General features: G+C 44.2%; 1 protein-coding gene across 1 annotated transcript in view; it reads right to left on the bottom strand.

Annotated features, from left to right (window-relative positions):
- HUNK (hormonally up-regulated Neu-associated kinase) overlaps positions 1-384 on the bottom strand; it is a 134,546-nt gene extending 134,162 nt beyond the window's left edge. The window contains exon 1 of the mRNA XM_030806251.1: positions 122-384. The gene's annotated coding sequence lies outside the window, so the exon portion shown is untranslated. The remainder of the gene's footprint in view (positions 1-121) is intronic.
- Between the last annotated feature and the right edge of the window lie 11,989 nt (positions 385-12,373).

The following is a 12,373-nucleotide window of genomic DNA, read 5'->3' as shown; positions in this document are numbered from 1 at the left end:
GAAGAAAAAGGTGCATTCTTCAAACAAGAGGCTGATGGCTTCTCTCAAGACTCATCACAGTTGTACCTCCGTTGGTCTCCAAAAGCTGAATGTAATGGCTATTTCAGTAAGAAAAATGTACCTGCCACCTCCCAACTACAGATGGGCCCAGGGCTTCAGGATGTCTTGATGTGTGGTCTCTTCCTCTAAATCCCAGATGAAGGCTATTGAGAAGGAATGGAATTTTAAGTATTCTATAGGAAGAGGCCATCACACATACTGAGCTGGACCATTTCTCTTTGTATGCATGTCTCATTCAAAAGTGGCCTCCCATCTTACAATGACACCAACATCATCCCTATGGCCCTACCAGGCCCAGCACAATCTGCATCCCACCCTCGAGGGCTCATCTCTCTTCCCTCATCCCATTATGTCTCTGATCTCACCTCCTCCTATTCACTGCCTTCCAGCCACACTGACCTGTGTGTGGGACCCACTCCCCCAGCGGGCTCTTTTTATTTTTTTGGAATATTATTCCGAGAAATATCTACAGAGCTGGCTTCCTCACCATCTTCCGGTCTTTGCTCAAATGCCACCTTCTCTGTGGGCCTTTTCTCTGACCTTTTCTCTCTGATGCAAATTTCCCCTGGGCTACGCCCCACCCCCCTGCACCCCACCTCTGTATCCCCTTCCCTGCTTTATTTTCCTTCACAGCACTTATTGCCATCTGACAAATTACATCATTTCCCTCTTTGTTTTGCTTGTTGTCTGGCTCCTTCCCTAGAATGTCTGCTCCATGAGGGCTGGGACTTTCGTTAAGTCCACTATACATGGTGTCTGGCCCCTGGGGAGTGCTCAGCACAAATTCGTTGTGGTTGACTAAATTTGTAATTCACAGGGTCTCTCGTTGCAGAAGCGGACGACCATAATAAATGAGAAGGCAGAAAGGAGAAACGCAACAAAACCAGGTCCTGCTGGAGAAAGCACACATCATAAAGACATATGGCAAAAGATCAATATTCATGCCTCAAAGAGGAGCCTCCACGACAAGCTCCACATTTGTATTATGGCAGGGAGGGAAAGGCTATTGTTAGCACTGAGGCTTACTTACAGACTCTGGCTGGGTGCTGACTCCTGTCCATTTCTTAGTAGGGATTGAGTACAGCCTGCAGCAGCGAGGGGTCTGGGGGTACTTAAAAGTGAGCACGTACAACAGAGCATGGTCTACGGTGTGGCCAGCAGGTGGAGATGCAGTGAGGCGGAGGGCACCCTGGAACTGAGCCCACTCACCAATCACAGGACTGGGCACGCGGGCTGATTGCAGAAGCCTGCCTGGCACAGCCAGGTGGACAGATGCAGACAAAAAGAGGCCGGCGCCCCCTGCTGGTCAACTCGGCTCTGGTTTCCCTCCGCAGCCCAGAGGGGCCCAAGAAACCGGGAAGAGAATGCAGCGCTGGAGGCCAGAGCTGCCTCCGTGGCCCTGGGCAGGGCACTTACTGTCTCTGAGCATCCGCTTTCTCCATCTGGAAAGGAAGAACTTCTCCCTGTCATTCCTAAGTCCCAGGACTGCTGCCAGGGTAAAATGAGGCAAATTATGGGCATATGCTACGAAAATAGAAGCTATTTTGGTTATCGTTCTTAGCACGGCATTCTTAAATCAGAGCGAAAAGTGTCTGGGACATAAATCTGAAAACGATACATTTAAAATAAAGCAAAGAGTGAATGGGTGAAAAGACCTGTTTGTCCGGGGCTTTTCCATTCCGTGGCGGAGGCTTTCTGCTGAGCATTCACATGCGATACATACATCTGCAGGCTTTAGGCCCACTGCCATGCAGAACATGCCACCATCCTAGGCCTGCTCCCCAACCCTCACCTTCCAGTTTCCCTCCTTCCAGGCCCCGATCAACTGCCCAAGCCATTTGCTACTGCCAATGGGTCCATGTGTGTAGAAAGATAGTGATGATAGATAGATAGATAGATGATTGATAGATAGATAGATAGATAGATAGATAGATAGATAGATAGACAGACAGACAGATTTTTTAGATAGGGTCCCGCTCTGTTGCCCAGGCTAGAGTGCAGTGGTGCCATCACAGCTCACTGCAGCAGCCTCAATCTCCTGGGCTCAAGTGATCCTCCCATCAGCCTCCCAAACAGCTGGGACTATAGGCATGCACCACACGCCTGGCTACTTTTTTTTGTATTTTTTGTAGAGGCGGGGTTTTGCCATGTTGCTCAGGCTGGTCTCAAACTGCTGAGCTCAAGCCATCCTCCCTCCTCAGCCTCCCAAAATGCTGGGATTACAGGCATGAGTCACTGTGCCCGACAAATAATAGATAATTAGTAAAGAGATAGACCAATAAATAGATGATAGATAGATAATTGATAGAAATAGATGATAGATTCAATAGATAGAAGGATGATACATGACAGATACATAATGAATGACCAATGGATGATAGATAATTAATAGATACGGATAAAGAGATAGAGAGACAGATGATACCTAGATAGATAGGTGATTAATAGAAAATAGATCAATAGACATATTGATCAGTAGATGATGAACAAGAAGAAGGAGGAGGAGAAGGGAAGGAAGGAAGGATGGGAGGGAGGGAGGGAGTGAGGAAGGGAGGGAGGGAGTGAGGAAGGAAGGAAGGAAGGAAGGAAGGAAGGAAGGAAGGAAGGAAGGGGAAACAAGGCAGGGAGGGAGGGAGGAAGGAGGAAGGGAAGGGGGAAGATAGGTATTCTTTATCTAAACCAAGTAGATGACCTGGTGCACCAATGAAGCTCCACCCTTCAGGGTTTCCCCTTGATGTTGTCTTTCCGGCCCATCCTGAGTACAGCTGTAGTGCAGTCACTGTCCATTTTTGTCCACATTCACCATCCAAGATCCAAGCTCACTTTTTCTTCCTCCATCTGTGGGTCATAAGGATTTCCCCTTCCAAATGTGGCCGTAGGTGTGAGTTGAGGGAGTACCCTTGGTGCAACAGTGGTGGGGGCTCTGGAAGTCTGAGCTAGCTGCCAGTGTAGCTGGCTTGGGCCTTCAGGCCCTGCTGATACATTTGATCATGGATGCAGAACTTCTGTCTTGCCTTGGATACTGCAGGGCCCACCCAGCCTTAGAACCTGATGAGCCTGTGCAGGGCAGCTCTAGAAGTGCGTATGGTCACTTGGTGTCCCATGTCCAGGTGCTTCATCTCTACTGTGGTCCAGCAGCAGCACACCCGGAGCTCTTTAATGAAGAGTGTAAAATTTTCCACTGCAGATGGCATGGCCTTGCTCCGGAGCCCTAGGGGTCCTTCATTATTCCCCCGTGGAACTTTCCGTAAACTGAACATGGTGGCCTTTCCCCACCTCTGAGATCACTAGTAACCTAAGGCATGCTGGATTGTTCAGCCCAAGCAGAAGGGCTGTTTGCACTGCAGCCTGAGTCTACTCCAGAGCCCTCCTCTGGGCCTTACTTACAGGAGGTAGCCTTCCATGTAATCCAGTCTATGGGTAGGAAGAGTATTCCCAGATATGGAATATGCCGCCTCCAGAAACCATGGAACCTACCAGCACTGTGCATCCTTCTTCATGGTGGGAGATGTGAGATGCAATAATTTATCCTTTACATTGATCCCCAGTGCGCCTCGGAACAGCAGACTTCTACAACTGATGTGATGGACTCTGAAACTTAGGGTTTGTCTCCCATGATCTGAAGCCCATGTGTCTTTCCAAGGCCTTCAGTACACTTGCTGCATCTTGCTCATCCATCTGATATCTGATTCACATGAGGCATGATACAGTGGACCAGGGTGCCGTTCTGCAGGATGCCTAGGAGGTCCAGTTCTCTTCAGACTATATATCACACATGACAGAGGGTAGGAGAGTTAGCACCACCTGAGGGAAGACTAAATACATACGATTGTCTGGTGAAGGGAATGCAAACAGTTTTTTTTTTCCTTTCAAGAGTGATGGAAAATAACTCATTCACCAGAACAATGGCCACATATCATCCCCTAAAGGCTACATTCATCTGTTTTAGTAAAAAATACCATACCAGGCCAGGCTGGGCACAGTGGCTCATGCCTGAAATCCCAGCACTTTGGGAGGCTGAGGTGGGTGGGTGACAGGGTCAGAAGTTCAAGACCAGCCTGGCCAAGATGGTGAAACCCTGTCTCTACTAAAAATACAAAAATTTTCCAGGCATGGTGGTGGGTGCCTATAATCCCAGCTACTCAGGAGGCTGAGGCAGAGAATTGCTTGAACTCAGGAGGCAGAGGTTGCAGTGAACCAAGATCATGCCACTGGACTCCAGCCTAGGTGACAGAGCAAGACTCTGTCTCAAAAAAAAAAAAAAAAGTATCATACCAAGCCCAGCAGCTGCAATCTGGGCTCCTTCTGATGGAGTTTGCAGTAGTGCACTATCATTATCCAGAATCCAGTGGTTTCTGCAGGGGCCAGGCTGGTGAATTAAATAGAGGTGGGCTGGGGCCATCACACCTGCATCTTCTAAGTCCTTAAGGCTGACACTCATCTCCAGCACTCTTGGGATGCACAATTGTCTTTCAGTCTTAGGGCCTTCCACTCAGCCTTCTGTTACAACATCTCTTACCTCACAGGCCAAATAGTGCGGCGGTTATGGCAGGTACCAAGTGTATCCATTCCAATTGTACAGTTGGCAGCTGTGGAAACAACCACCACCTAAGTCCATGGAGGCAGTGGACCCACTGCGGCTCGACCCAGGCCTAGACTGAATGAATCATCTTGTACCTATCGGCCCCCACCCTGACAGGGAGTCTACAATGAGGCTTTAATTCTCTGGGTATCAATTCAGACCTAAATAGTCATTGAAGTGTCTGGTCTCTATATTAATTATTTATTATGGTGTAACAAATTACACTAAAATTTAGTAGCTTAAAACAGCAACAAACATTTATTATCTCACAGAGTTTCTGTGGGTCTGGAATTTGGGAATGGCTGACCTGTGAGGTTATGGCATAAGGTCGTTCACGAGGTTGCAGTCAAGATGTGGGTTGGAGGCCGGGCGTCGTGGCTCATGCCTGTAATCCCAGCACTTTGGGAGGCCGAGGCAAGCGAATCATAAAGTCAGGAGATCGAGACCATCCTGGCCAACATGGTGAAACCCCGCCTCTATTAAAATACAAAAAAAATAGTTTTTGTGTGTGTCTTTTCCAGGAGTCTTGTCACCACTACAGTCCTAGCTACTTGGGAGGCTGAGGCTCAGGAATCACTTGAACTCGGGAGGCAGAGGTTGCAGTGAGCCGAGATCACTCCCCTGCACTCCAGTCTGGCAACAGGGCAAGACTCCACTCAAAAAAAAAAAAAAAAAAAAAAGATGTGGGTTGGAGCTACAGTCAACTGAAAGCTTCATTGGAAATGGAAGATCCAGTTCTATGATGCATGTCTGTTATTCTTGGGGGCTGTTCCCAGGAAGCCTTAGTTCCTTGCTACTTGAACCTCTCCAAAGGTTGGTTTGAGTGTCCTTATGAAATGGCAGTTGGCTCCTCCCAAATGCAGTGATGTTTAAGAGCAAGGCAGAAGCCACAGTGTATTTATGCCTTAACTTCAGAAGTCACACCCCATCATTTGCACAATGTCCTATTTGTTACAGGTCAGCCCCATTCAACATGCAAGAGGACCACACAGAGGCATGAAGACTAGGAGGTGAGCTAGGAGCTGACCTTGGGAGCTAGCTGCCATGCCCCTTCCTCTTGCATGTGGTTACCCAAGCAAGTGGCCTTAAGGGACGGATTGGCCGAATCATTGCTGGCATGTTTGCTGTAATATAGTAAAGTCCTGTCTCCCAAATATCCAGACTTCTCTTCAGTCAATGGACTCCAGGTTAGAAAATTGGCTCAAGTTTGAAAACTGAGCAAAGGATCATGATTTGTTTATTGGGCAGCTGCCCTCAGCTTCCTGAGCATCCACCCTTGATTTCTTCTAGTTGTATAAAGTAAATAATATCCTCACTTGTTTGCCATCTGTCTTACCCCTGGGGACATTACACTCTTTAACTGTTTTCACCGCTCCCTGTGGGTGAATCCTCCCTGACTGCCATCCAACTTTAATGCTCTTTATCATAACTGCACCTGCCTGGCTTCTGGTAATTGAGTGCTGCCACCTGGCCTCTGTTAGTTCAATGTCCTATCATATCAATTTATATCAATAAACCAAATTCTGCAGTGGCATCTCCTACTACAGCCCTGGGAGAACCACCACTGAGCTTCTCACTGCTTCCAGCGCCCCTCTCACTAGTGCATTTCTTATTGCTTAGGACAATGGAAGGTCCTCTGTGCCTTTGTGTGCAATACAATCAATTGGTGAGGTTTCTAGCCTTGTGTGTGTATGAGTTCTAGATGCCCACTTCTCTGAGGCCTTCTCTGTCTGCCATGGCAGTTCTGGCATTTCTGGCATTTCTGTTTCACTTAGTGGAGTCCAGTGCTTTTCCCAGGCTCCAAGAGCCATCCCAGTAGCGAGTCACTTCCAGGGCTCTTGCCAGCATATTAAATTCTAGATCCCAGCAGGATGCTCCCAAATTGATAAGTTCTCCCTTATCCAACTTTGTGTTTCACTCCCCTTGATCCAGCACCTGAGAATCCAGTCTCTTTCATTCTTCTGCCAGCACACATTGGGTAAATCCTCCTGCTCCTTCAACATAGGGTTGCATTGCTCCCTTATTCAGTTCACCAGCTGTGCCATGTTGTGACTTAACTCTACTTGTTGGCCTCTTGGCCAGGAAGGGAAGTAGGATTAGGGTCTCTGCATCATCTCCAAGGAAAAGGAAGGGACTGCCCTTAACAGGGAGATGAGACTACAATAGTGCTTTTAGTTTGGATGTCTGACCATTCCAAATCTCAAGATGTAATTTGATCTACAATGTTAATGGGAGGTGTTTGGGCCATGGGGGCAGATCCCCCATGAATAGATTAGTGCCCTTTCTGGGCTGGGAAGAAGCGATTGAATTCTTGCTCTATTCGTTCTCATGAAAGCTGGTTGTTACAAAGAGCCTGGCACCTCGTCCAGCCCTTTTCCTTCCTCCCTCACCATGTGATCTCTGCACACGCTGGTCCGCTTCACCTTCCACCTTGAGTGGAAGCAGCCTGAGGCCTCACCCAAAGCAGATGCTGTTGCCAGGCTTTTTATACAGCATTAGTCAATCCATAATAAATATTACTGTAAAATAAATAATAAAATGAATTACAATGGCTAAAATGCACACAGTAAAATATGCTAGAGATGTAAACATAAATACCATTCATTGTAATTAAAATTTACAAATATTATCCCAGCATGAGCCAAATAGATGTCTTTTCTTTGTCAATCACCCAGCCTCAGTATTCCTTTATAGCAACACAAATGGACTAAGACAAATAGTGAAGATAAATGAGTGCTCCAGCGTCAACGTAGACATGAAAAGTAGAAGAAGTGTGGAAACCAAATGCTCTTTTGAGATCAAAAGCCTAATATCCAAAATAGGAACCAATCTCAAAAGAGAATTAATACATTTAAGCTTATACAAACAGAAATCTAGATGCATAATAGAAAATTCAGAGTCCAGACTTGCCCTCAAAAAAATGTAATAAAAGATTTTAATGTGGTCTACCTTAATTAAAGTAAAAAAATCTAGCTTTTTGAACTAAAAGTAGAACCACCATTTGATTCAACAATCCCACTACTAGGTATCTACCCAGAGGAAAAGAAGTCATTATACGAAAAAGATGCTTGCACACACATGGTGATAGCAGCACAATTAGCAATTGCAAAAATGTGGAACCAGCCCAAATGCCCATCAGTCAATGAGTGGATAAAGAAACTGTGGTATACATATGTATTACGGAATACTACTCAGCCATAAAAAGAGATGATTTAATGGCATTCACAGCAACCTGGATGGGATTGGAGACTATTATTCTAAGTGAAGTAACTCAGGAATGGAAGACCAAACATTGTATGTTCTCACTCATAAGTGGGAGCTAAGCTATGAAGATGCAAAGGCATAGTAATGATACAGTGGACTTTGGAGGCTCAGGGGGAAAGGGCGGGAAGGGGGTGAGGAATAAAAGACTACAAATTGGGTTCAGTGTATAGTGTTCAGGTAATAGGTGCACCAAAATCTCACAAATCACCACTAAAGAACTTACTCATACAACCAAATACCACCTGTTCCCCCAAAACTTATGGAAATGAAAAATTAAAAAAAAATAAAATAAATTTTAAAAATTCTAGCTTTTTAGTGATACAGTACATAGCACAAAAGAAAACAGGTGTAAAATTCAAGTTTTGGGCAGGGCGCGGTGGCTCACGCCTGTAATCCCAGCACTTTGGGAGGCCGAGGTGGGCCAATCACTTGAGGTCCAGAGTTCGAGATTAGCCTGGCCAATATGGTGAAACCCCGCCTCTACTAAAAATACAAAAATTAGCCAGGTGTGGTGGTGGGCACCTGTAGTCCCAGCTACTCGGGAGGCTGAGGAGAATTGCTTGAACCCAGGAAGCAGAGGTTGCAGTGAGCCAAGATCATACACTCCCGCCTAAGTGACAGAGTGAGACTTTGTCTCAAAAAAAAAAAAAAAAAAATTAGCCAGGAGTGATGGCACACGCCTGTAGTCCTAGCTACTGTGGAGGCTGAGGCGGGAGAATCACTTGAACCCAGGAGTCGGAGGTTGTAGTGAGCCGAGATTGCCCCATTGCACTCCAGCCTGGATAACACAGTGAGACTGTGTCTCAAAAAAAAAAAAAAAAAAAAAAAATTCAAGCTTTGGTGACTTGGTGACTGGCCAATGGTGTGCATTCACTTCCAAAAAAAGTGCTGAAGACTGATAAGGAAGAAAAACCCAGGAACCAAAGTAAAAACAACATGTAATACTTCCATGGAAGTATGATAAGAGGAACCATTAGGCTTTTTTGCCAGTTATTCCTCAGGGGAAAAAAATGTGGAAAGGAGATACCATTTGTGAATTGAGATAGTAGAATATTTCTATTTCTATTTTTATTTATTTATGCAATGAACCTCTGGGCTTCCTGAAATTTTAATTAAGAATTCAAATATCCCAAAATATATTTTACAATTTCTGTAAACTCTAAGAATAATCAGACAGTTCTGATGTGTAAACTAAGAATAATCAGACAGTTCTGATGTGAACTTAAGTCTTTGTGTGGGGCCTATGGAAACATCTGGAATTCTTCACAGGTGGCAGGAGAAAGACTGAGATGCAGTGTCTCAGGTGAGATGAGATTTATGATGTATCATGGTGTCATAAGCTATGAATATAACCCATCATCACCAGGAATCAACTTCCTTCCCAAGGGACTTCTGAGTCCCTTAAGAATGACGGGAAACAATACAGACACTTCTAAGTACCCAGTATTGTCTTTCAGGTCCCAGGAACCCTGTTAACCGAACCCAGCCAGGACCACCGTGTTGCAAGCGCATAATCCTGGAAGTCAAGCTGCCAAAGTCCCAGCTGATATAAAGTACCAGTATGTTGTTATAACAGAAATTTCCTTAGCGTAACAACAACAAAAAAAGTCTTGGCTGGGTGCTGTGGCTCACGCCTGTAATCCCAGCACTTTGGGAGGCTGAAGCAGGCAGATCACCTGAGGTCAGGAGTTCAAGACCAGCCTGGCCAACATGGCGGAAACCCCGTCTCTACTAAAAATGCAAAAATTAGCTGGGCGTGGTGGCAGTCGCCTGTAATCCCAGCTACTCGAGAGGCCGAGGCAGGTGGATCATGAGGTCAGGAGATCAAGACCATCCTGGCTAACACGGTGAAACCCTTCTCTACTAAAAAATACAAAAAATTAGCCAGGCATGGTGGCGGGTGCCTGTAATCCCAGCTACTCGGGAAGCTGAGGCGGGAGAATGGCGTGAACCTGGGAGGCGGAGCTTGCAGTGAGCCGAGATAGCATGACTGCACTCCAGCCTGGGTGACAGAGCAAGACTCTGTCTCAAAAAAAAAAAAAAAATCTCTTTATGTGCAAATTTTCATATTCTTCCCAGAACCCAGTGAAACAGCTAGCAAAAAATGCCAACATTCCTATGTTGCTGTGAGGGAAAAGAAGGAAGCAAAGTTTGAGCCTATAGTCACATACTCTAGCATGTGTCTGGAACATGATTCCAACTATTGCAAGGAATTCCTCATAACGCCAGTGCTCACTTCACTTCCACAGAAAGAAGACACGGTAAAAGAGCAGGAAGTTGGAAGACATAGTGGGAAACCTCTGCTGAACAGAGATCTTATAAGTATTCATTAGAGGCTGGTGTCAGTAGTAGTGATAATGTCACCACAGACTGTCAAGCTGATGCTGCTATAACACTACCAGAGAAAACAACTATAAATCATTTTTTTTTCACTCTAAGAACTTGGAGCCTTTATTCTTTTATTCCACTATCATTTGCTCTAAAGAAGATATATATATATATATACACACACACATATATATATTTGCACTGAATATTTTGCAAAGATGTGATATTTTGTTATATATAGAGATATATATTTTTATGTGATGTATAGATATATGTTTATATATAAAATATGTATATTATATATATGTGATAGAAATGTCTATTTTATGTGAGATATATATATATATATAGATAGATAGAGAGAGAGAGAGAGAGAGAGATGTTTTATAAGTCATCTTCCTGATACTGTTGAAGTGATTTGACATCACACTGGCCAGACTAAATATTAGACAGTTGGCCGGGTGTGGTGTCTCCTGCCTGTAGTCCCAGCACTTTGGGAGACCAAGACAGGAGGATCACTTGAGCCCAGGAGCTCAAGATGAGCCTGGGCAACATGGTGAAACCCTCTCTCTACAAAAAGTACAAAAACTAGTTGGGCGTGGTGGCACACGCCTGTGGTCCTAGCTACTCAGGAGGCTGAGGTGGGAGGATCACTTGAGCCTAGGAGGCTCAATGAGGTCGCAGTGAGCCATGCTCACACCACTGCACTCCAGCTCGCGTTACGGAGTGAGATCCTCTCTCAATAAATAAATATTAGATACCATAAAGCCAAACATAGAATGTGCAGTTTTAAAGCAAGTAGAACTTAATATATGTATATAGGGAGAGCTTGATTATACAAAGATCATAAATTTTAAATACAGCTATCTTATAGTACAGTACAGTATAGTATAGTATCATGTTTCTTTACTATAAAAATTAGAGACTATAAAAATTAGAGTATGCCTTGGTACAACACCCGTCATTAATATGACTAAAGTTGTGAAAAATGAGACAGGATGGTCCCTAACAAGATTAAAACTCATAGAACGCTATCATGTTCTAAGAGATGAAGCACTGTATCACTATCGCGCAATAAAACCTGAATTTCCTCTTTATGTATATCTAGGCTCCAGATCTTTGTTCAAGCAAGTTTGCAAGTCATGGGTAATGTGCTATAGTCACGACTCTCGAGGTGCAATTTTCTTTGCTCCTAAGAACTGAGATGAATAGGTTTGCAGTGGAATTCAATTACTAGGGACACATTTCATTTTCAAATCTGAACATTTTGGCAAAGATGTGATATTTTTAGAAAGCCTCCTGATATTTCCTTTCAGAAGCACTACTGATTTGGTTGAAATACCAACTGTAACCAAGCAAAAACCATAGAAGTAAATACTTAGAATAAAGGAGAATACCCTTATGTTTTATTGCTTTTATTTTTATTGTTTTTGACCGAAATATGTGTTTAGATAGCTTTATTGTTTTAAAATAAAAGACATCTAATTTAAAATATGCAAAAAGGATTTTGTTGGATGTTCAGTTTTGGTTCCTCCAAAATGAGAAAATTATATGAATATATACCAGTGATCTTGGAAATGCACATACTTTTTGACCCAACAAGTTTACTTCTAGGAATTTATCCTTAAAAGAATTCCTAGAGGCTGGTTATGGTGGTTCATGCCTGTAATCCCTGCACTTTGGAAGGCTGAGATAGGAGGATCGCTTCAGGGCAGGAATTTGAGACAAGCCTCAGCAACATAGCGAGACCCCATCTCTACAAAAAATTTTAGAAATTGGCTGGTTGTGGTGGTATGTTCATGTAGTCCCAGCTGCTGGAGCCTGAGGCAGGAAGATTGCTTGAGCCCTGGAGTTTGAGGCTGCAGTGAGCTATGATTACACCACTGCACTCCAGCCTGAGTGACAGAATGAGACCCTGTCTCTAATAAAATAAAAATAAAAAACAGTAAGTAAATAAAGCCCAGCAGATCCAGCTGTTTTTTAGACCCTGTCTCAAAAAAAAAAGAATTCCTAGAAAAGTGTGCAAAGATGTTCACATAAATGTATTTATTGCTGTGTTTACTTAGGATATTTTACAAAACACTGAAGACATCCACTTGTCTAATACTAGGGGAATTAAATAGGTAAAATATGATATCT

Source organism: Nomascus leucogenys, chromosome 25, assembly GCF_006542625.1.
Source record: "Nomascus leucogenys isolate Asia chromosome 25, Asia_NLE_v1, whole genome shotgun sequence".
Classification (NCBI taxonomy): Eukaryota; Metazoa; Chordata; class Mammalia; order Primates; family Hylobatidae; genus Nomascus; species Nomascus leucogenys.
The sequence above is the reverse complement of the archived record's forward strand: the minus strand, read 5'-3'. Positions and strand labels throughout refer to the sequence as shown.